Source organism: Bactrocera dorsalis, chromosome 4 (assembly GCF_023373825.1).
Source record: "Bactrocera dorsalis isolate Fly_Bdor chromosome 4, ASM2337382v1, whole genome shotgun sequence".
In the NCBI taxonomy this organism is placed as follows: domain Eukaryota; kingdom Metazoa; phylum Arthropoda; class Insecta; order Diptera; family Tephritidae; genus Bactrocera; species Bactrocera dorsalis.
This window is the reverse complement of record NC_064306.1, coordinates 8,535,532-8,558,666: the sequence shown is the minus strand read 5'-3', so window position 1 is coordinate 8,558,666 and position 23,135 is coordinate 8,535,532. Positions and strand designations below refer to the sequence as shown.

Below are 23,135 nucleotides of genomic sequence, written 5' to 3'. Positions count from 1 at the left end.
TTAATTTTAGTTTTAATTCTATTTGATTAATTGATTATTTTTAATGTAATTTCAAATTAATTTTTAATGAAAATTCTAAATTTAATTTGAAAACTAATTCATTAATTTAAATTTTAAAATCATTATTATTATTAATTTTTAATTTTATTTTATAAAATTTTATAAATTTTTAGTTTGAATTTGGTTTATTTTTTTTACGTTTTAAGTTTAAATTTAATCACAAAGTTTAAGTTTAAGTTTAAGCCTAAGTCTAAGTCTAAGTCTAAGTCTAAATCTAAGTCTAAGTTTAAGCCTACGTTTAAGTCTAAGTCTAAGTTTAAATCTAAGTCTAAGTCTAAGTCTAAGTATAAATCTAAGTCTAAGTCTAAGTCTAAGTCTGAGTCTGAGTCTAAGTCGAAGTCTAAGTTTAAGTTTAAGTTTAAGTTTAAGTTTAAGTTTAAGTTTAAGTTTAAGTTTAAGTTTAAGTTTAAGTCTAAGTCTAAGTCTAAGTATAAGTATAAGTCTAAGTCTAAGACTAAGTCTAAGTCTATGTCTAAGTCTAGGTTTAAGTTTAAATTTAAGTTTAAGTTTCAGTGTTAAGTTCCAAGTTCTAAGTTAACTCTCAGTTAAAACTAAATTCAATTTTGAGTCTAATAATTCTCTTTATCTTTATTCTAAACATTAAGGACAACCCTAAAATAATCACAAAATAACCATTTATCTTTCTCTCTACTGGGCAGTTCTTACTCCCAAGAAAAGCAACACAACTTTTATAAGTATGCATGTATCTAGTCGAACACTTGTACACAACTGCCACACATGCTTGTAGATGAATGCATTTTTAATGAACTTGAGCTCATTTTGCGATTTTTCATTGCTGATTTCACTCATTCACTGCTCACTACCACTACAACACACACACGCACACACACTAGCACTTATACTGCTATAAACAACCTAACTGTTGGCAGCCAGCTGCGAGTGACGAGCCACGTCCTTTATTACATACATCCAAATGCCTGCCGGCTGACTGATATTGCTGCCGAGCAACTTTCTTACATTTTTCCTTACGAAAAACTTTACACGCTGCTTTTTCTGATTTTTTTCGCAAACTTAGCTGGTCGAAAAAGGCATTTTAAATGAGTTACAATTTTGCACACACAGTTTTTATTCTGTCTGCTAGGCGCAAGGGAGCGATTTCTAGCTGACTCTATGCGCGTCGCTGTGCAGCGCTGCGCAACTTTCTTAAGCAGATCACCGATGCTTATGTGTATTTGTGCCATACAACTGTGTGGTATTACCGTTAAGCTGCACTTTTACATTCGGCGCATGTGTTGGTATTTAAGGCGCGAGGTGTATAAGCGTTAAAACGAATGAGTGAAGCGAATGGTAAGCGTATTGCAGATGAGTAACCTTAATCACCACATACATATACGCAAACTGGTACAATGTCATATGAGTGTGTGTGTGTGTGTGTGTTGGAGGATTATAGCTCAATGCGCCTTAAGTTATGCTACAGCTGCTGGGTATGGCAATATAAATGTATATCTTATCTAGCTAACACAGTGCAGCAATTTATATGCAAGTGAGCGTTCGTATGTGTATGTCTGTGTGCGACATCAATATTGCTGTGTTGAAAAATGATAAATTGCTGACATTGTGGTTGTAGAGCGCAATATGCAATTGCAATTTTCGTAGCCAACAAATATGCACATAGATAATATAAGACAAACACACATACATCTAGAAAGTTTTAAACCTATCTATACATATATATGTACACGCACACATACAAACATATTGAATATTAGATATTTTTGTGGGGTATAAATGAGTTGGTACCGCGTTTCAGCGCTGAAGTTGAAAATAAAACCACAAATTCTTACTCCCGCCTGTAATTGATGAGCAAAATATGAGACGTAACCAGTCAGACGGTCTCTCGTGTGTAATTTGAGCTGCTTAAGCGGGTGGTATGCTTTTTATGACGCTCACTTTAATGCCGGTTGAAAGAAATATTGTCGAACTCAGTGGCGTAAATGTCACATATAATGAAGATTTAGTTGTGACAGTGGAATTAAAGCAAAATAAATTTATAAATAAATAATAAAGAATGGTAGAATGCAATCAGAGTCGCTGGTGGCTAGATCAAATTTCAAAGAAAACCAAAGCGAAGCATGATTTGATGGAATAATGAAATGTTTGAAGGGATACAGAAACAAAGCTGTGGTTTTACATTGCGGATTCCTTGAAATTTTATTCCAAAAGACTGTTGAGGCAAATGGTTGCGATTGAGGTCATTAGAAGAAGAAGACTAGTTGTATGGAAGGAGATGCACATGAGCTAGAGTCCGCTTTGGTATCAATAATAACGAGGATGAGAATGACGCTTTTTTTCAAATTGACAATACGATCTGTTGTCTGCTATTAAAAACCCGTCAGCTGTTTGGCTGTTGACATTTATGACTTCCAAAGTGTAGACAATCGGTTATAGCTGAGAAGTAGGTTAGGTTAAGAGTTCGATGCTAACACTGGTCTGACTTAGACAGCTTACAACGACGTCTGTTGTTGTGTCTAAAATTTCTATATAATTGACTATAAGACTCTTACAAATCAACAAAGCGCTTTGATCCTGTCACAATTTTGTTGAGACGTCTTATGTTTCTTCGTCTATGTCATCTAGTTCGCCGAAGTAAGACTGGAAATAAGTCTCATGGTGGAGAAAGTGTCTGGTTGTTACCATTTTACCCTCTCACATACAACTTTGACCTAGCGTCCAACAAGATTTCTAGTCATACCCCTGCGACTGCGGTAAGATGAACTTTGCTAAAGGCAAGCACATGAGTTCATACACCTCGGGCTTTCTACTCTAAATCAAAGGGATCTTACAGTCGCAAAGGAGCTGGTCGTCGATCGGAGCTTGCCAAGCGCACGCGAGCTTCATTGGTCCAGCGCTAGACGGTAAGATGCCACTAGAAATCCTACTCCAGCCCACTCAAATAAAAAAGGACAGCTTGGTGTAGTAAAAGCTTTGTAAAGGATTATCTTTTGATACCATAACCTTCCTGCAGTCCTCGTCGTTGAAGATGGACAGCCTTTGGTACATATTTCCTTTGAAATCTCTTATGTAAAGAAATAAGTTTTCCTTTACGAACTTCAAAAATTGTGGTATGAAACTAAACTAATTGGTATGAAACCGGACTAGATGACATAGAAAGGAATTGGTTTGAAACCAGACTAGATGACATAGAAAAGGAACTGGTCTGAAACCAGATTAGATGACATAGAAAAGGAATAATGAAGACAGTGTCGGATTTAGCACACAAATAATTCAATTCAAAATATTTATGGAAAAACATAAATATTAACAATAAAAAATGTTAACTCCTTACTACATAGAACTTTGATCGGTAAGTTTATGTGGGAGCTACGTATATACTATAGGCGATCTAAAAAAATATTTAAAGAAATTCTTCAGAGATTTCATGAAGATATGATATATGAAAAGAACATTTTTTCGACACAACCATCCACGTATATGACATATGTTCCGATATGTCCGATATCAAGTGTTCTGACAGATGAGCAAGACTTTTGCATATACTTTAAAGGATCTCTGACTTTTCTTTTTGAGTGCTACAAACATTGTTGTAAATTTAATATTTCCTGCACAGAGTAACTATGATGGAAGGCACAAAACTAGGATCCGCTGCTGAATGTGGGAAACAAAAGTCAGAAGTGAACGGAAAGTTCGATATCGATACGATCTCAAATATTGTTAAGCGTCTATGGTATAGAAGAAGAACCGATATAGAATCGGTTACTTTCTGATCACTGCCAGCTATTCCTAAAACTATAGTAGTTACAACAATACCAATACTAACTCATTGTACTCATTTATGAAAATGAAATGAAAGAAATTGATGTTTGAATCTTTTCCCCGGTTCTCAGGTCATTTGATATAATCAACTGTATCCCACCTTGGCTTAGTCGTCTTCCAAAGTGGTATTTTTTGGGTCTATTTCTATGAAATGCCGTCTTCTAGACGCATAAGTCGCAATAACACACTTGAGTAAGTGGCATGAGTAAGTAGTTCAGCGAATCGCGTATATTTCTTTGCACATATGTCTGGCGTATTGGCAGCCAACTTACAAGTGCATGACAATTAGCGGTTCAACCGAGCATTCAAATAAATGGCAAGAGATTAATGGCATTTATTTTTCATTTCCACAACAATCTGGTAGCAATTTCGGCAAATTTACAGAGTGCAAGGGTTAAGCAAAGGCGCTGCATGCGAGCGTATACTATTGTAAAATTATATGAGTCTGTGTGTGTCGGCACATACGGGTTGTGGACTGCAGGCTAGTGGATTGCCAAAAAGGAAAGAGTGCGCGCTGCCATGTTACGCTTATAACGGTATTGACGTTGTTGGTGGCAGTTCAATTTGTTCGCTGGCAGCGGCACTATTGCAAGTACAGTGCCTGCCACAGCGCGCTTGCCAAAGAGAAATTTATATTTGTTTTCTTTTTTTTTGTTTTAGGTGCTGCTTCCTTTGTTTTTGGCGCAGCAGTTGGAAAGACAACACGTTTTTGGCCTCAATATACGTAAGGGTATTGTGCAAACATATCTCTCTGTGTGCAAGTATATCTGTTTTTACGAGTGTTTGCTGCTTTTACTACTCGACCAGGCCTTTGCTGCAACTTTTCATGACCGCGGGTGCAAAGGATTAACTAATATATGAGGCTAACGTGCGGTGGTCTGCGAAATTCCGCCATTTTTTCAGCTACTCGGAAAGTACAAAAGTTTCCGTTGCACAAAAATAGAAAAAAATAAAGGAAAATCGAAAGAAATTGCTGCTGGTGTCGAATAAAAATTTGGTGGCCGGCGATTGTACGCCTTTGTGGGGCAACCATAATATTAGAAAGTGCACATAGACACATATATACACATATACAAACAAATACTCACTCACTCTTATGATTACACATATGTAGAAATACATATACATGCTACATACTACATGCTTTTTTGGCTTGCCACACTTGGTAAATTGTTGCCTTTTTCTCGAAAATTGTTCGCCGCTCTCAAAGTAATGCTGCGCGCGTTGAGTTTGATTGCACCAAAGTAACTAAGTGAGGGATTTAGGAAATTGCTAAAGCAAATATATAACTCCCTTGGGTTGCATTAGGCAGATAGAGGCACACATATTGCACATACACAAGCGCACATAAAGATGTACATACATATATATGTGTAATAGTAGCCATACGTGCTGCTCATATTTCGCTCTTGGCTCTACGCTTTTTCACAGCTGCCAAAGTTGCTAAAAAGCGTGTTTCCTTTGTCTGCGGTTTGACCTGTTTTCGCTGTTGTTCTCTGGCTGCTATGGCAGTGTTTTCTTCTTTCTTTTTTGATACTTTTTCATAAAGGGGAAGGCATTATATTTCATGCAATAGAATTGTTTGATGAACGCGAATTAAAGACAGGGTGATTGAGTAGGTAAAACTAGATAAAACTTAAAAAAAAATTATGCCGTAGCTGGAATAACTTTCACAAATAAAGAAGTTTTCATACTAAAGTTTGGTTTTGAACGTTCAGTTTGTATGGCAGCTACATGATATAGTAGTCCGATTTAGAAAATTTCTTGAAATATAGTGGCATTGTCTTGGATAATAATCCATGCCAATTTTTGTGAAAATATCTCGTCGACTTAAAAAGTTTTTCATACAAGAACTTTATTTTGATTGCTCAGTTTGTATGCCAGCTATAAGATATAGGAGTCCGATTTGGAAAATTTCTTGAAATATTTTAGATTTTTTTTTAACAATAATCCATGCCAAATTTCGTGAAAATATCTCGACGACTTAAAAAGTTTTCCATACAAGAACTTTATTTTGATCGTTCAGTTTACATGGCAGCTATATGATATAGTGGTATGATTTGGAAAATTCCTTGAAATATTTTGACATCGTTTTTGGAAAATAATTCATGCCAAATTTCGCCAAAATACGTCGTCAATTTAAAAAGTTTTCCATACAAGAACTTTATTTTTATTGCTCAGATTGTATGGCAGCTGTACGATATAGTAGTCCGATATGAAAAATTTTTACTGTGATTATAGCGATGTTTTTCATAATATATTTCTGCCAAATTTTGTGAAATATAAAGGTGTCCCATATAAAACATTACATGCTACAGTGGTCCGATATCGGGGATCCCGACAAATGATTAATTTCTTTGGGACAAAATGTGTATGTAAATTTTAGATCGCCAGCTCAAAAGCCGAGTGACTTTACTATATTTATTTATTTTGTTGAATCACAAAAGTATACTTCGCATATTCAAAAGCATATCTTTCTATTATCAAGCCCTAACATCCAAGCGAGTATTTTCGAAAGCTGCCTTAAAAAATATCAAACAGAAGTTGTACTTTCCTCGTGTTCAAAATAATTTCAATACCAAATTATTGTTAAAAATCGCTTTAACATTAAAATTACCACTAAACTGTAAAATTTACCCTTCACTCCTAAAAGTATGCTACACTGTAGCGCCTATTTGCCGCGTGGCAGCGCACTACACGTCCATTATGTGCGTAATAAATTCACTTTTAGTAAATTTTTGACATTAACATTTTGAACGATGCAAAAGAACGCGAGCGAACGGCAGCAATGAAAGCGTAAAAAAGTAAGAAAGAAATATTGAAAAACGCTGAATGTATACGGATATTCCCCGGTGCGCTTAAGCGCCAAAAAATATGCAATCAAACTTTATTGCCGGCAATAAAGTGTATGAAAAAGGCTTTTCGTCGGGAATTCGCAGCTATCGGGTTAATGGAAAAAACGATTTTAGTTTTTTGGATTTTTTATTTTGATTTTTTTTTATTGCTTTTGAAGCTTGTAAAGTGTGGCAGTGGAAAATACGCGGAAAAAAAGTGAAATTTGAACGCATTGAAAGATATGTTTATAATAAAATGCCTGAAAGTATGTGGATATTGCAAGTTTCAATAAAAAAATTATAAAAAAAAATATTTTAATTAATGGAAAGTGGCATAAAAAATGTTACTGTGGCTTACAACTCATCATTACAAAACAAAAAAATGTTAAACATTCACTGCTGAACCCTTGCCGAGGATGTCGACTGGTAATATACCATAGTATCACCATGTAGGCAGAGCTGGGTTGGTAACCGTTTGTCTTAGAAGAGAGCAACATTTGTTATTAGCGCAAAAACAGCCAGCACAAGGCCATGAGCTTGACATAGGACCGAAAGCATACCATTAGGAAGAGAGCTAAGATAGCAGCGTCAGCCGAAGCTATAGGGTTTAGCCGAAGTATGACTGTTAAGCAATCAGAGGAGGCAGATGCCAAAAGTATGGCTGCTAGTAGTGCGGGAACGGCCGAGTTTATAGATCGATAACCTAGCGCATATGTACCTTATATATGGAGAGAAGCCACATGCTGTCCACCTGCTGAGATGGGTACAGCTACAACCACCAACCAATGAAGAGCTTTCGAAGGAGCTTCTAGAATCCATTGATGGCACAAAAGCTTAAATTTGCTTACATTTAAGCTTGAACTACTAGCAGTGGGAGCTAACCGACAAAGGTCAGCTGAAGAGACTAGGTCGTCAGTAAAAACACTGAAAAGAAAGGGGGTGACGCTCGTGTGAGGATGTAACCTAGAACCGCATCATCATCGGTGTGCTGAATGAGTGAGATCTCGAAGGAAATATCCCTTGAGCACAAAATAAACGCAAACTGTTCTGACAAATGTCACTCTGGAAGTGCTATTAAGCAATCCATGTCCGCCACCACCGTCATGCACGGATTTCAGACGATACCGGGGCCAAATGAAGATGAAAGCTTATGATCACGAGCGGTCGGTATAGCAATATAAGGTCGTAATAACCAAGCTTGAGTAGGTTTACCTCCGGTTGAATATTCCATCCCAACCAAGGGCAGCTCATCAGAGACTGCAACCCGAAACTGTCTACTGAGGGTTGAAGATTCCTTAAGGCTTTCAAAGTTCAGGACGGCCATCGACATCAACTGAAGTTTAACGTCAATAAAATTAAGGAATTTGTGCTTGGAACTCGACGATTAACAGCGAGAGAGCTTAGCAGTATCGTTGGAATATCAGAAGGAACAGTGAAAGCCATTTTGAAAGATCATTTCGGCCTAAGAGAAGTGAAAGCAGGATATGTTGCAGAACATACTTAGTTTATTTGGAAAACAGTGCGACGTTAATGTCTATGAAACAATGCTTTCTGACTACCAGGATGGCACGTAAGGTATTATTACTAGCGATGAGTGTTGGATCTACTTGTATATGTACTTAATACTCAGAACAGACGATAAATCGGCGAATATCGTGGCAAAGGCGAGCTGAAGGCGAAAGAACCACGTCAAAGCAGGTCAAAAATCGATGCTATGTTGCCAGTTTTCTTTGATTATTGAGTTGTGGTGTACTCTAAATTCCTTCCGACCGGCCAAACTGTCAAAAAAGAATACTATTTGAGTTCTATGCGTCGTTTGTGCGAAGCTATTTGCAAAAAGAGGCCGGAATATGGGCCTAAAATTCTTGGTTTTTGCATCTAGATAATGCACCGTCGCGTACTGTATTGATACTTCGAACGCTTTTGCTCAAATTGTCAGCCAATATCGTGCTACAACCATCGTATTAGCTCCTTGCGACTGCTCAAATTCAAAAAACTGCTCCGGGAAAACCGTTTTGAGTCAATTGAAGACATTAAACGTAAGACGCAACGCGCGTTGAAGACTATTACGGAAATTGACTGTTTCGAGGACTAAAAAAAACGTTGACACAAGAGTATTGTTGAGGGTTACTTGAACAGCACCAAAGAGGAATACTTTGAGGAAGATGACGTTGATTTTTCTAGAATAAAATGAGTATTTTAATATTATGAACAAGGTCTTACTACTTTTTTGCTGATAATAGTATATCAAAACATAGTTTTATGCATCTATAAGACAGCTTTTTGCTGGTGAAATAATGAATGTGAACTGTTTCAATGCTAAATCTCAAAAGGTTTAGAAACAAAATTTTCAAAAAAAAAGTATAGAAACGGCAAAAATGCATTTAAAATAAAAAAAAAATATTAAAAAAGTTAAATCCCCATAAAAACCGTATGTTGCATGAAAAAGTATTAACGGTAAATATTTATTAAAAAGTATGTGAACAATTTTTGTCGTCACATATTTTATGCGCGCTTTGTTGGCAATAATTCTGCCACAGCAGCACAGCTGAGCTGCGCTTGCATTTTACATTAGTTGATGCTGCCATATTTTTCATATATTTTAGCGACCTTTAGCTGGTTGCAAGCCAAATTCGGCGAACACACACGTAACGTAAATGGCTAATGCTGACATGCAATGCATGGCCAATATTGGTTTATTGCTAACTAAACTAATCGAAGTTAGAATAAGGCAAAGGCATATGTATATGCTTACATGGTATGCATATATACTCGTACACACATACATATATATATATATATAATTTCTTAGTGTACGTGTGTGCGCATTTGAAATTTTATACTTCTATATGCATATAAGTATGTATGCGCTTGCCAGCTTGCAATCATTTGGCCATGCGGCCAGCATAAGTCTGGTGGCAGCTGCAGCTGCACCTAAAAATATGCTTTGTTTTATATTGCTCGACATAATTCGTTGGCGCAGTCATTCATTTGCTGCTTTACTGCGCTGTTTTTATTTTTTACAATTTTTCACGCTGAACATTGCATATGTGTGTGCGCGCTTACTTTGTATGCATGACCTTTTATATGTATGTATGTGTGTGTTTGTGCGAGTTTGCGTGTATTTGTGCCCTATAACCTTTTCGTTGCTGCATAATTTCTGCTGCAGCTGCTTAGTTATTACTGCTCACCATTACACACACATACATACACACACAACTGGCATTTGGTCCAGCCAAGCGTTGCTTGCATTTTTATTGCCTTTGGCAACACTCTAAGTGTATTAAAATTGCAGCGTAGAAATAGATTGCAAGAAATATCGCAAATCGAAAAGATTGCATATGAAATCAGCAGCAGCATAAACCCAGAAAGCAAGATTGGAAAATATCGGACTTGCATGAAGTTGCCATACAATATTATTACTACTTTTTGTTTTTGCATTTTATAGCAGTTTTGCTTGGTACTCACCTGCAACTGCTGTTTTTGCTGCTTGTTATTGTTGCTTTATCCGTATTTTTCAACTGCTTTGCTGCGCACTCTTTCGCTGCTTTTTGCTACCCTAAATAGTCTGTTCAAAGCTTGATATGAATTCGTTGCGCTGATTTTCCCACAGCTGTTGGATTTCTTTTACACTCGTATTGCAATCGCGCGCGTTTGGCTGCAAGCTGTAATGAATTCATAGAAAGATGAAAATGAAAATGCATGCATAGCAAATCGCTTAGAATGTTGTGATTAAATTCGCTTTGTTTAGTTTTGATTTGCTAAGGAAAATTAATTAATTATCTTTCGATGAGTAATCGAATTGTGGAGAAAATGAATTATTATGTAATTGAAAAGTTTGAAAAAATATCGGATTATATAATTGCAAGAAAATATTGAACAAAAAATATAAAAATAATAGTAAAATATTGTTGCTGAGTGAAAATTGAGAAATAATGCCATTTTTGTAGAATACTTTTGAGCGCCGATACTTAAAACACTTTTCTAATGAATTGCAAATTATTACGTAATTGAAAATTTTGAAAAAATATTGTATTAAGTAATTGCAGAAACAAGTTAGTGAACAAAGAGTATTAAAATATAGTAAAACAGGGAGCGCCGCTACTGAAACAACTTGTCTTGAAAATTTTGAAAAAAATATATGTAGTATTAAGTAATTGCAGAAACAAGTTAGTGAACAAAGAGTATTAAAATATAGTAAAAACAGAAAGTTTCTGAATGAATATTATGGTAGAAACAATTTTTGTAGCATACTTTTGAGCGCCGCTACTGAAACAACTTGTGTATTGAATATCGAACAATTGAAAATATTGAAATTATAATAAAATATAGTTGCTGAATGAAAATTGAGAAATAATGGAAATTTTTGGAGCATACTTTTGGGCGCCTCAACAAAAATACTTTTCTATTGAATTGAAAATTATTACGTAATTAAAAAGTTTGAAAAAAAAATACACTATTAAATAATTCCAGAAACAATATTGAAAAAAACGTAATAGTTTCTGAACAAATATTAAGAAATAAAGCAATTTTTGGAGCATACTTTTAGGAGCCGCTAGAGAAATTCCTTTCATATTGAATATTAATAAAAACAATATTAAACGAATAGCAAAATATAGTTTTGGAATAAAAATTTCTCAATTTCTGAAAATTTTGTTGCATACTTTTGGGCGCCTCGACAAATATACTTTTCTATTGAATATTGATATAAAAATATTGGAACAATAGTAAAATATTCATAGTTTTGGAATAAAAATGTATCATTTTCTGCAATTTTCCTAGCAAACTTTTGAGCGCCGCTACTGAAAATACTTTTCTATTCTATATGCAAGCAATTTGTTGTAGTTGCAAGATTGTGCAATGCTGGTTTTTAGTACCACATTGTATGTGAGTTAAGTAAATATTACACGAAATTTGGTCTTGCTAACTCATTAAGTGTGGGATTTATGGCAAAAAATAGCATATCTGAACAACCAGTTGTATGCCAGCTATATGTTACGGTCAAGCGATTTCAATGGCTTTTGGTGTCAACGTTATGCAAATAAAAAAATAGCAACTCACAAAATTTCATGTGCTTATCTCTTACAGTTAGCAAGTTATAGCACAATTATGCGTATTTGAACAAACTGTTGTATGGGAACTATAAGTTATAGTCAACCGATTTGCATAATTTTTGGAATTTTTCTTGTGCATATAATAATGAAGCAAGATTCAAAATATTATGCTATTAGCTATGCAATTTGGAGAGTTATAACACATAACTTTACATCTGAAATAACACCTTAATGAGTGCTTTCGAAACCACAAAAAGCTATAACTTAACACTTGATATTATAAAAGGCAATCAGTGTCACATTTAAAAACAGCGCTGTCAAGCAAAGTATGTGTTGCACATATGCAAAACTGCCAAAACCCCTTTTTTATTATACAGCGCCTAAAGGTATGCAGCACTTGCTGTGGTTTAAAGCTATAATTTAATATGTGAAATTCCTCAACTACCGTTTATTGCCGTAAATATGTAGCTAAGCGTGAGTTGTCAGCTGTCAAGTGTTTGCAAAGTAAAGCGAAAGATTTAATGCCCGTTTATGCGCCTAAAAGTATACAAATAACAATGTGTCTAATATTAAAATAGACAGACTTAATGCGTTGTGGCTCAGCGGTGAAAATATTATGGCGGAGTTGAGAAAAATATATAGAAATAAGCATACATACATATATGTATGTATGTATATTATATAGAGTTGTACACACGTATATTATGTGAAGTATATATGTAGCTCAAAAACGCTTAAATAAAAGTGCAAACGTAAGTGCGCATATAAATGTAAACTTATGGTTGAGTATATCTGTACTATATATATGCTGCTGTAGTTGGGTTTTTGAGTATGTTGCAGACCTACACATACATACATACAAAAGGAATTACTGTCAAAGTGCCACTTTGCGTCTTGTACGAGCTGACATAATCCCGAATAATCCACGTAGATGCACGTAGGTTCATGATGCTTATATTGTGTGTGTACTTAAATAATATCATATATATAAATATAGTACTCCAGAATATAAACACATTCCCATATATATCCTACATTCAAAAGTGCAAAATTTATGACTGAAACTAGATCTAGGGCAGTAGAGTAGTTTAAGTAAAAGTAAAAATAAAATGATAGTAAATTTAGATCCTCACTACAATTTTCATTTAAAGTTCTTCCAAGCCATTTCGGTGGTAATATTTAATGTCTCTGGCGTATTTAGTTATTGATTTAGGTTAGGATCTTAATAATTTACTCCTTAGTTATAGTATTTTATAGGTTTTCGTTTCAGACTCGGAGCGGCTATCAACGAAGCTGGAGGACTTCCCCCTAGACAACATGGTTTTAGACCCTGAAGATCAAATCTAGAAGCCGCGCAGATGGCACAAATACAAAACAATAATGTTTCTGGCGACTTTAGATACAAAAGCCTTCAACGGCGCTAGATGGGTGGACATGATCGATGCTCTCGAAAAAACCTTTAGAATCTTCGACTACTTCAGAGCTCTGGTATGGAGCGAAAGGACAGATAGCGGTCACGTCAGGATAAGCACAAAGATCCATTCTAGGCCCAGCTGAACTGCACTTAATTGGCTACGAAGACGGCATTGCAGCGGTAAGGAAACGCGAATAAAGCTTAATCAGGTCATGATACGGACGCAAGCATGGCTCGAATTATACAATTTCCAGCTCGTTACGGAAAAAACAGAGCTCCGACTACTAACAAATAAGCACATACCTTTTAAAATAACTATGCAAACAACTGCGGATATTCTTAGGACACAAAAAGCAATAAATTACCTAGCTGTAAGACTGGATTTCAGATTAACCTTTGAGTTCAAATCCAGCACGCCGCAGAAAGGCATCAAAAATCATCTCCCAACTAATGGCTAACATAGCCCCAGTCAAGGGAAGAGAAAGCTTCTAATGGCGACGATAATCAGCATTCTATTATAAGGAGCTGAGATCTGAGTAGATGTGCACCTCGGAGTTGCATACCGAACAGTATTAAAGGATGCAATATTAGCTATAAGTACGATTTATAAGTAATGTTCCAATGCTTCTGGCATACAAAAAGAAAAAGCTGTGAGAGCTAACGAAAATATTCGAAAATAAGAAGAGTGCAATTGAACGAATAAAAAAAAGACACGATACCCGCATGGCAACAAAGATGGGAGAATAAGACTTACGACAGATGGACGACCAGAGTAATAAAAGACCTAAACTTATGTATAAATTCGAAGAAACTTTTACTTTTACACAACTCGGCTGTTATCCGTTCAAGGATAATTCAAAAAGTATATCCACAGAATGATAAAATTCGAAGAGCCGTCATGCCTATAAAACGACGCGACAGAAGACGACGCTGAACACACTTTCTTTGAATGTGTGCAATGGCAAAGAGAACGCACCACAGTAGAAGACCTGATTGGCTCAATAAACGCGAACAATTTGATCAGCGTCATGCTCATGCATTTAGTTATTCAAAAATAATGAAAAATAATTTAAAGAAAATATAATATGAAATATGAAGAATTTATAAAAAAAAATAAACAAAATTCAAAAAATAATTTTTGCCAAAAGAATTTTTAAGAAACATTTAGAGAAAAATTAAAAAAAAGACGATATTTTGATGGAAAATGTTCTCCAAAAATACTTTAGGAAATCCTTTCCACAACAAAGAAACACCAAAAATAGAAAGTATAAACAAAAAATTAAATATTAAAAATTAAATATTAAAATTAATGAAAAATAATTTAAAGAAAATATAATATGAAATATAAAGAATTTATAAAAAAGTTTTGAATTTTTATTTTGAGTATAAACATTTTTCTAAATAAATTCTAAAAATAGTTTTTTGGCAAAAAAAATTTTTAAGAAATATTCAGAGGAAAATTAGAAAAAAACGATGTTTTGATGCAAAATATTCTCCAAAAATACTTTAGGAAAGCTTTTCGACAACAAAAAAAAAAGACCAAAAGTAGAAAGTATAAAAAAAAAATTAAATATTCTTAAGAAATATTTTGAGGAAAACTAAAACAAATATGTTGAAAAATATTTGCAAAAACTTGCACCAAAATCATTTTGAAAGCCTTTTCTATTAAAAAAAAGTACTTTTAAAATATTTCAACATAAAATGAAAAATTTTTAAATAATATGTTGAAATATTATATATATATATATATTTTATGAAAATTTTTAATAAAAAATTATTTTAAGCTTTCTTCAATTGATATGGGAATATCAATAAAAAATATTACTGGAAAAAGGAATTGCTCTAAATCAATTGCAGAAAGCTTACAATAAAAAATTTAATAAAAATTTTAGTTTTAAATTAATATTTTTAACTAAAATTTGTTGCTCAAAGCATTTGAATATTGTTATTAGAAAAAAATAATTAAAGCTTTGAATAAATTTTTTGTTTATTTTCGTAGAAATAAATTTCGATTAATTTTCAAAATATTTCTTCAATATTTTTTTATTTTTATTTTAAGACACTTTGTTCTTTTAATTTTAAACAATTAAGATAAGGGTGCTTTTCTACATAGATTTAGAATAATAATTACTATTAATAACTGAAAAAAATATTAAATAGCTTTTAGAGCCGTTTTCAAGAATTGCATTGTTTTGAAATTAAAAAAAAAATTGAAATTTTTTAATTTGAAAGAAATATCCCTTTTTAAATTAATGTATCATTTGTATATATGTATCATCTTAGAAATAATTTTTTTAGTTAATGTTAAAAACAACTTTTTTTTGGTAAAAATTTGTTTATGTAAAATTTTTCTTTTCAGGATTTATATTTAGCAAACATTTAAAAAAAATTTTATAAACAAAAAAATATAAAACTTTTGTTTTTAGGAGTTCTGTTTAGTCAACATTTTAAATTATAAAAAATTTTGTTTCAAAAATATGAGTACGGACGCTCTCTCATCTTCATACATGTATGTATGTATATACATTTTTTTTTTCAAAATGAAAATTTTATTTATGTTATATTATGACAGTTTTTTTTTAAATAACAAATTTATGTTACTAAGATTTTTATTTAAAAAAAAGTATTAATAATTAAAAAAATATAGTTTTCAAAAAATGTGGTAGCGCGGACGTGCCCTCATGATCACATACATATACATATATTTTTTTCAAAACGAACATTTTATTTATTTTATAATTTTGTATTTTTGTATATATAGTATGTATGTATGTGCAAAGCCCTTCGCGTTTTTGCATTTCCCGCTATTTAGCGACGCGACAATGTAACAAATTGTAATGCCGCGCTGCAGCAAACCACTGCGCTTCGCAACTAAGCAGCAATTTTTAAGGCCACTTCCTGCTGTGTGCGCATTATTTTTTATTATTTCTCATCCTTTTTATAGATATTTTCCAGCACAAAATATTTTTTATTATTTTGCTTTTCAATAGCAAAAATATATATTTATTTATTTTGTTGTTGTTGTAATTTTCTGTGCCGCTTATGCACGCTTTAACAAAACACGCTAACAAATTATTGTGGCGCAGCTGAAAAAATACACATACTCACGCATTTTTGAGTTGATTGCGTGAGCGTGTAACAAAAAATTGAAAGGTTGCTCATACCACGCGGTGGCCCATTGTAATGCTGCCAATGCGGGATTGAGTGGTTGCTTTGTAGTCATGTATATATATATGTGTGAGTGTGTTTGTGGACTGCTATTTTGCGCGATTTTTACATGTTGCCATTGCAAAGTTGTTGCTGTTGTTGTTGCTATTCAACGCGCTCTCTGTACGCTATGTAGATATAAGTAAGTGTTTTTTTTAGCAACGAGTCAAAGATTGTTTATTTACGACTTTTTTATGGGTCAACAAAGCAGCAGCTGTAACAAATCAGCAATCAGCAGAGTGGAAGCAATGCAAAATCCTCTAAATATATATTTACGTGTGTATATATAGATTGGAAAAAATTCTAAAAAAGCTTCAAGGCTTCCCGCTGTGTGTGTGTATGCGTTAAAGCGCTTGTTTGTGTATGGTGTCGCATTGATTTGACATTCGGCATAACGGTAGGTGAATAAAGGCGTAGCTACAGGCACATGCACACACATATCGAAATACCCACACTTACAGACCTAGAGAAGTACATACGCTGAAGTGGTGGCGACTGCAAGCGCGCGCGTTGGCTGTACTTTATATTGTATGTATGTGTTTGTGTGCTCGCAAGGTTTTGTAGAATAAGCCAGCAAGTGTTGGCGTTTAAAAAACTGGCTCACTTTGTTTGCAAAACACTCACACTCAAGGTTGCATTAGCACGTCTGGTGCCACTGCTGCGCATTTCGAAAATTGTTATGACGCGCTGGGCTCATGTTTATGCGCGACAACTCAATTGCTTTTTCCCCATTTTTTTCCATCCTTTTCTATAATGCTTTTACATATTTTATATGTTTTTAACAGACAAAATATTTTTTCGCGTATAATTTATTGGTTATTCATACTTTTTGGGCGAATGTGTCATAAAATTTGTTGCCGCTTTTTCTTCATACACATGTGTGTGTGTGTATAAAAATGTGTAAATGCAAAAATGCAATAAAATGGAGTGAAATAAAATAATATAATGTGATTATTATCGTTACAGCTTCGCGCGTCAATAACTTCATTTGCATTTATTGAGTGCAGTTGGCTGGAGCTGTGCGCGTTTTATGGCGGTTTTTGGGTCTTTATCATAAAGTGCATGAATTTAAAAGAAAAAAGTGAAATATTTGCGCAAAAAAAATTTAAATGGGATTTACTAAAAATTTACTTTATTAAATTAAAAATGGTATATAAATGTGATAACGATTCATTATTGAATTTTGAGCATAAAAAAAAATTATTTGTAAAAGTAACTAAATATTTTATATCAAAATATTCTTAATCCGCTTTAAAGCTTTTTACCTATAATATATTTTTTTTTTTCATATTTTAAACTTTAAATCAATTTGCGTTTTTATTTTGTAATTCAATTTTTTGTTGTTTCTTCATCAAATATCCTTATTTTAAAATCAAATTTAAAATTTTTATCAATTCGTTGACAAGATGAGTGACAAAGGTAATGCTCGAAAATTCTACGAAAATATGCGGCGCCTAACAGAAGGTTTCAAGACCGGATCATACTCGTGTACAACTTCCAGAGGTGATCAAGTGGCTGATGCCCAGAGCATACTAAAACTATGGAGAGAACACTTCTCCAGCCTGCTGAATGGGTAGAGAAAACATAACACCAGAAGATGGTGAATCCGACTACCCAATCGATGCTGATGGAGCGGACTTTCTATTGCGCGTCCACGAAGAAGTTCGAATAGCAATTACTCATCTGAAGAACAACAAATCGGCAGGAGCCGTTGGATTGTCGGCCGAGCTATTCAAACAATACTAAATATGAGTATACATCAGCTGCTTTGTAGAATATGATCGGACGAAAGCATGTCCGATGAATGGAATTTAAATATGCTCTGCCCTATCCATAGAAAAGGAGATCCCACAACCTGAGCACACTATCGTGAGATAAGCCTCCTCAACATCGCATATATGGTCTATCGAGCGCACAGTGTGAAAGATTAAAAAACACCGTCAACAAACTGATTGGACCTTATCAGTGTGGCTTTAGACCTGACAAATCAACAACTATTCACCATGCGCCAAGTCTTGGAAAAGATGAAAGGAGAATCGACACACATCACCTATTCGTCGATTTCAAAGCTGCTTTCGGCAGCACTAAAATGAGCTGCCTCTATTCCGCTATGTCTGAATTTGGTATCCCCGCAAAACGAATACGGCTGCGTAAACTGACGTTGAGCAAGACCAAAAGCTCCGTCAGGATCGGTAAGGACCTCTCCGAGCCGTTTCAAACTGCTGCTGGAGAAAATAATTCGAGCTGCAGGGCTTAATCGAGCAGGTACAATCGTTTAAGAGCGTACAGCTGTTGGCGTACGCCGATGATATTGATATCATCGGTCTCAACACCCGCGCCGTTAGTTCTGCTTTCTCCAGACTGAACAAGGAAGCAACGCAAATAGGTCTGGCAGTGAACGAGGGCAAGGCGAAATATCTCTTGTTATTAAAAAAACAGTCGTCGGATTCGCTACTTGGCTCCCAGGTCACTGTTGACAGTGATAACTTCGAAGCCATAGATAAGTTCGTATATCTTGGAACCAGCTTCAACACCAATAACAACAGCTGCGACTTTCGACTGAGCAGGCAATTAAAAAGTAAAGTCCTCTCTCGACGAACAAAAGCCAAACTCTATAAGTCGCTCATAATTCCCGTCCTGCTATATGGTGCAGAGGCTTGGACGATGACAACAACCGATGAGTCGACGTTACGAGTTTTCGAGAGAATGGTTCTGCGAAAGATGTATGCTCTTTTGCGAATTGGCAACGGCGAATACCCCAGTCGATGGAACAATGAACTGTACAAGATATGCGACGACATTGACATAGTTCAGAGAATTAAGAGACAATGGCTATGCTGACGAGGTCATGTCGTCCGAATGGATGAAAACTCTTCAGCTGGAAACGTATTCGATGCAGCAGCCTTGAGGAAGCAAAGGAAGAGGAAGACCTCAACTCCGTTGGAAAAAACACGTGGAGAAGTACCTGACTACATTTGGAATCCCCAATTGGCACCAAACTGCGAAAAGGAAGAACGTCTGGCTCGCTATTGTAAACTCGACTATAACTGCTGAGGAGGTGTCTACGCCAATAAAGGAGAAGATATATGCTCATTAGGGTGGGTTCAAAAAAGTTAATATTATTTTGGTTAGCACTCAGAAAAAAAGGTTATTAGAGATCTCTAAGACAGTCTTTTCAAATACGAGCTGCTAATTGTAGCGGGAAGGTCTCCCGTCTTAAAGCTTTCTATTTTTTCTCATCTGTCTTCAACATGCAATTGATAGGCTCAATATGATAGACACACTAGAAAGCCGATTCAAAATACCCTTTTAACTTGATGAAAATAATGCGAAGCCTTCTCAAAGACATAGAAATACTATACGATACAAGTGACAGCACTCAGAAAAAGAAATTCATCTCTGGAGCAGCGCAGGTATGCATACTTGGACCAAATGTGGGTTCCATACATGATGGATTTTTAAATGTCAGAATGTCCAACAACTACCGTTGTCATACCGCTCGGTATTAACGCAGCTGCGGAAATAACTGAGCTCTTAGAGGAAACACAGCTCGCTGAAGGTGAGCATGCATGTTCATTCAGAAACAATTCAAACGACGAAAACCCTAAAATACCTCGGTAAAAGATTAGATAGGTTAGGTTAGGTTACTCAAATTCAGCATGCTGTTGGAAAAGATTTGCAAATATTAGCTATTTTATTCTTTTACTTAGATATTGAACCTGCCTTCAATTCTCTGCCTCTCTTTCTCTCACACTCTATTTACTAATTGAACTTTAAAAGGCTTTAATTTTTTAAGCAACTTTCTTCAACGCCGAAAACACTCCACTTAATTGAGCTAATTAGCTAATTAAAAGTGGTTATATCCAACAACAACAATTATGTATTAAATAATTTTAATATTTTTCAACAGCTGTCAAATGAATTACTACATTGACACTTAAAACAGCACAAATTAGTCAATGAGACAATAAACCCATTCGACTTGCCAACAAAATACTAATAACTGAATAATTTAATGCAATTAAAATGAGCAATAAACTAACCTTTAAAATGAGCTGCTGAATTGTGTAAAATGCGTTAGTGCATTATGAAATGAAATCAGCGCAATTGACTGCGACTGAGCAGCGGCGGCGACAGATGCGCAACGCAACAAATTGTTTATATAATTAACCATGATTTTTATATTGTAAACAAAGCATTTTAATTAATTTAATTTTTATGAGAGGAAAGCGCTGCATTGCTATGGCATATTTGCACAATGTTTTTAAAAATGATAAAGCGCTGTCTGTGCAAATAAATAAAGGCGGAAATTTCAAAAGAAAAAAACTTTGTTGACATTTGGTTGTAAATTTTATCGCGCGCTCAAATTAAATATGAATGATGGCTGCTAATAAAATGGCTATCAAAGCAATACAATTTAACGCACACATGTATTGTGCATATATAGGTGTGTGAGTGTGTGGCAAATAACAAAGACAAATTTGCTGGAAACTACAACAATGAGCATAGTAAAGCGGATTTTATAGCGACAACAAGAAAATGCAACACTGCGGTGTGGCAAAATGCGAAATCTATTTATTTGTATAATTTTTTGTTTGAAAGAAGCCGCAGCTGAAGGCTAAAATGACAATCAAAGCTCGAGCATGTAAAAAATAAATAAATAAAGTGAAAAGCTGGAAACGATAAAAATTTGTAGAAAAAAAACGGATAAAAATAAAAACAACTTAAAGTGATAAATAATTAAAAAACATAATAAATAGTATAAGATAATACAAACAATAAGCATTAAATAAAAAGAAATAAAACAATAAAAATTTATTAAAAAAAAAAACACACAGTAATAATTAAAAAAAATTAAAGTTTGCGCGCTATAAAAATGCTACAATTTCATTATAAAAACTGCCAATAAAATGAGGCGCTTTATTTATCAACTGACACTGATTTAAAATTCCAGTAAAAAATTATTTTTTTTTCAAATGTGTGTCGGCATCGCCATTAGCTTTATGAGCCATGTAAATATTATTATGTTGCTGCACTAAAATTGATTTACTGCAGATAATGCGCTGCTTTTTATGCTTTGTTGTTTTAATTAAATTGTGTTTATAAATAAGGAAGTGCTTTTTCACATTTTTTAACATTACAAAGAATTCTAATAAAGATGCTGTAAATATTTAATTGAACAGCGATTGCACTTCCGTTTGATAGCTTCTGTTTTTGTAAATATTTTGTGTGAAAAAAGGCTATGAAAAGTCAAAGGAGATTCAGAAAAAAATTTAAAAAAAATCTCACAAAAAACCACAAATTATTTACTAAAAACTTACCTCAAGATATTCAAAAATATAAAATAAAAAAATGTATATATATAAATATAAATGATATGTAAGTAAGAAAAACAGAAAAAAATACAAAAAAAAAATACCTTATAAAATTTTTAATAACATTGTTTTCCAAAAAAGTTTCAAAAATTAAAAAAAAAATTCAAAACAAATTTCAAAAACAGCTATGAAGATCGAAAGAGGATTTAAAAAACATCTAAATAAAAAAAAATGGAAAATTGGAAAAAAATATTTTCCAAAATAATTTAAAAAAATTAAAAAATGGTGTAATTATAAATGTGGCATCTATGTATATAAAAAGGTAAGCAAGTAAAAACCAAAAAATATCAAAAAAAGTTACATTAAAGTTTTAAAACAAAATTTATTTCTAGAAAAGTTTCAAAAATTAAAATAAAAAAAATTTGAATTATGTAATTGTTATTATAAATGCCTGTTTAAAAAAAAAATAATAATTTACAAAATTTTATTTTAAAAATTAAAAAAATAAATATTTTCCGAAAAAATTAAAAACTCACCAAACAAAAATGTGTTTTTAAAACAGTTAATAAAAAATACAAAATCTTTAGGACACTTACTTGAAAAAAAACAAAAAAAAATAATAAACTAAAAAATATCTAAAATTTAATGAATAAATGTAAGGGGAAATTAAAAAATTATATAAATATGAAATGCTAGTTAGTAAAAATTAAAACAAAAATTATATACATGTAAATGTAAATACATATATGAATATACAAATAAACAAAAAAAAAATTACAATTAAACATACTTCAAAAATTTAAAAAAAAATTATTTTCCAAAAAAAGTCTCAACAAAAAAAGAATTTAAATGAATTGTTAATGAAATTGCTTATACGAAAAGGAAAAAACTATCTTAATGAAAATCTTAATTGAAAATTAAAAGAAGTATATATGTTTTCAAAAACCAATTTACAAAAAAATTAAAAGCTCAACAAAAAAAATTAAAAATGTTTGTTATTAAAAATGCTAAATTTAAAAAAAAAAATCAGAAAAACTTATTTTAAAAACCATAAAAAAATATTTTTCGGAAAACACCAATTAAAAGAAAAAATAATTAAAATTTAAAGAACAAATCTAAGAGGAAACTAAGAAAAAATAAATATTATCATTTTATTATAAATCCATTTCATTTTCAAAAACATTTTGATTTATAAAAATTTCAAAAAATTGGTATACATATGAGACACTTAGCGACCGTTCTTATGCTTTTTGGAAAACTTTACATTTGTTTTAGGGATTATAAGTATTTTCAGAATTAATAAGTAGTAGATTGATTATTTTAGAAATTTTTGAAAATTCAATTCACAAAAATTTTATTTTTAAGTCCTTTCCTTTTATGAATCCTTTTCTCTAATTTTTATTGTTTTTCTTATCGGGATCTAAACCACCCACCCACCTGACTATGCCTTTGTCAC

The 23,135-nt window shown here is 33.3% G+C and overlaps 1 protein-coding gene across 2 annotated transcripts in view; it reads right to left on the bottom strand.

Annotated features, from left to right (window-relative positions):
* LOC105232207 (uncharacterized) overlaps nt 1-23,135 on the bottom strand; it is a 226,128-nt gene that overhangs the window by 74,858 nt on the left and 128,135 nt on the right. For both annotated transcript variants that reach the window (XM_049454205.1, XM_049454204.1), the window contains exon 3: nt 10,158-10,354. The gene's annotated coding sequence lies outside the window, so the exon portion shown is untranslated. The remainder of the gene's footprint in view (nt 1-10,157; nt 10,355-23,135) is intronic.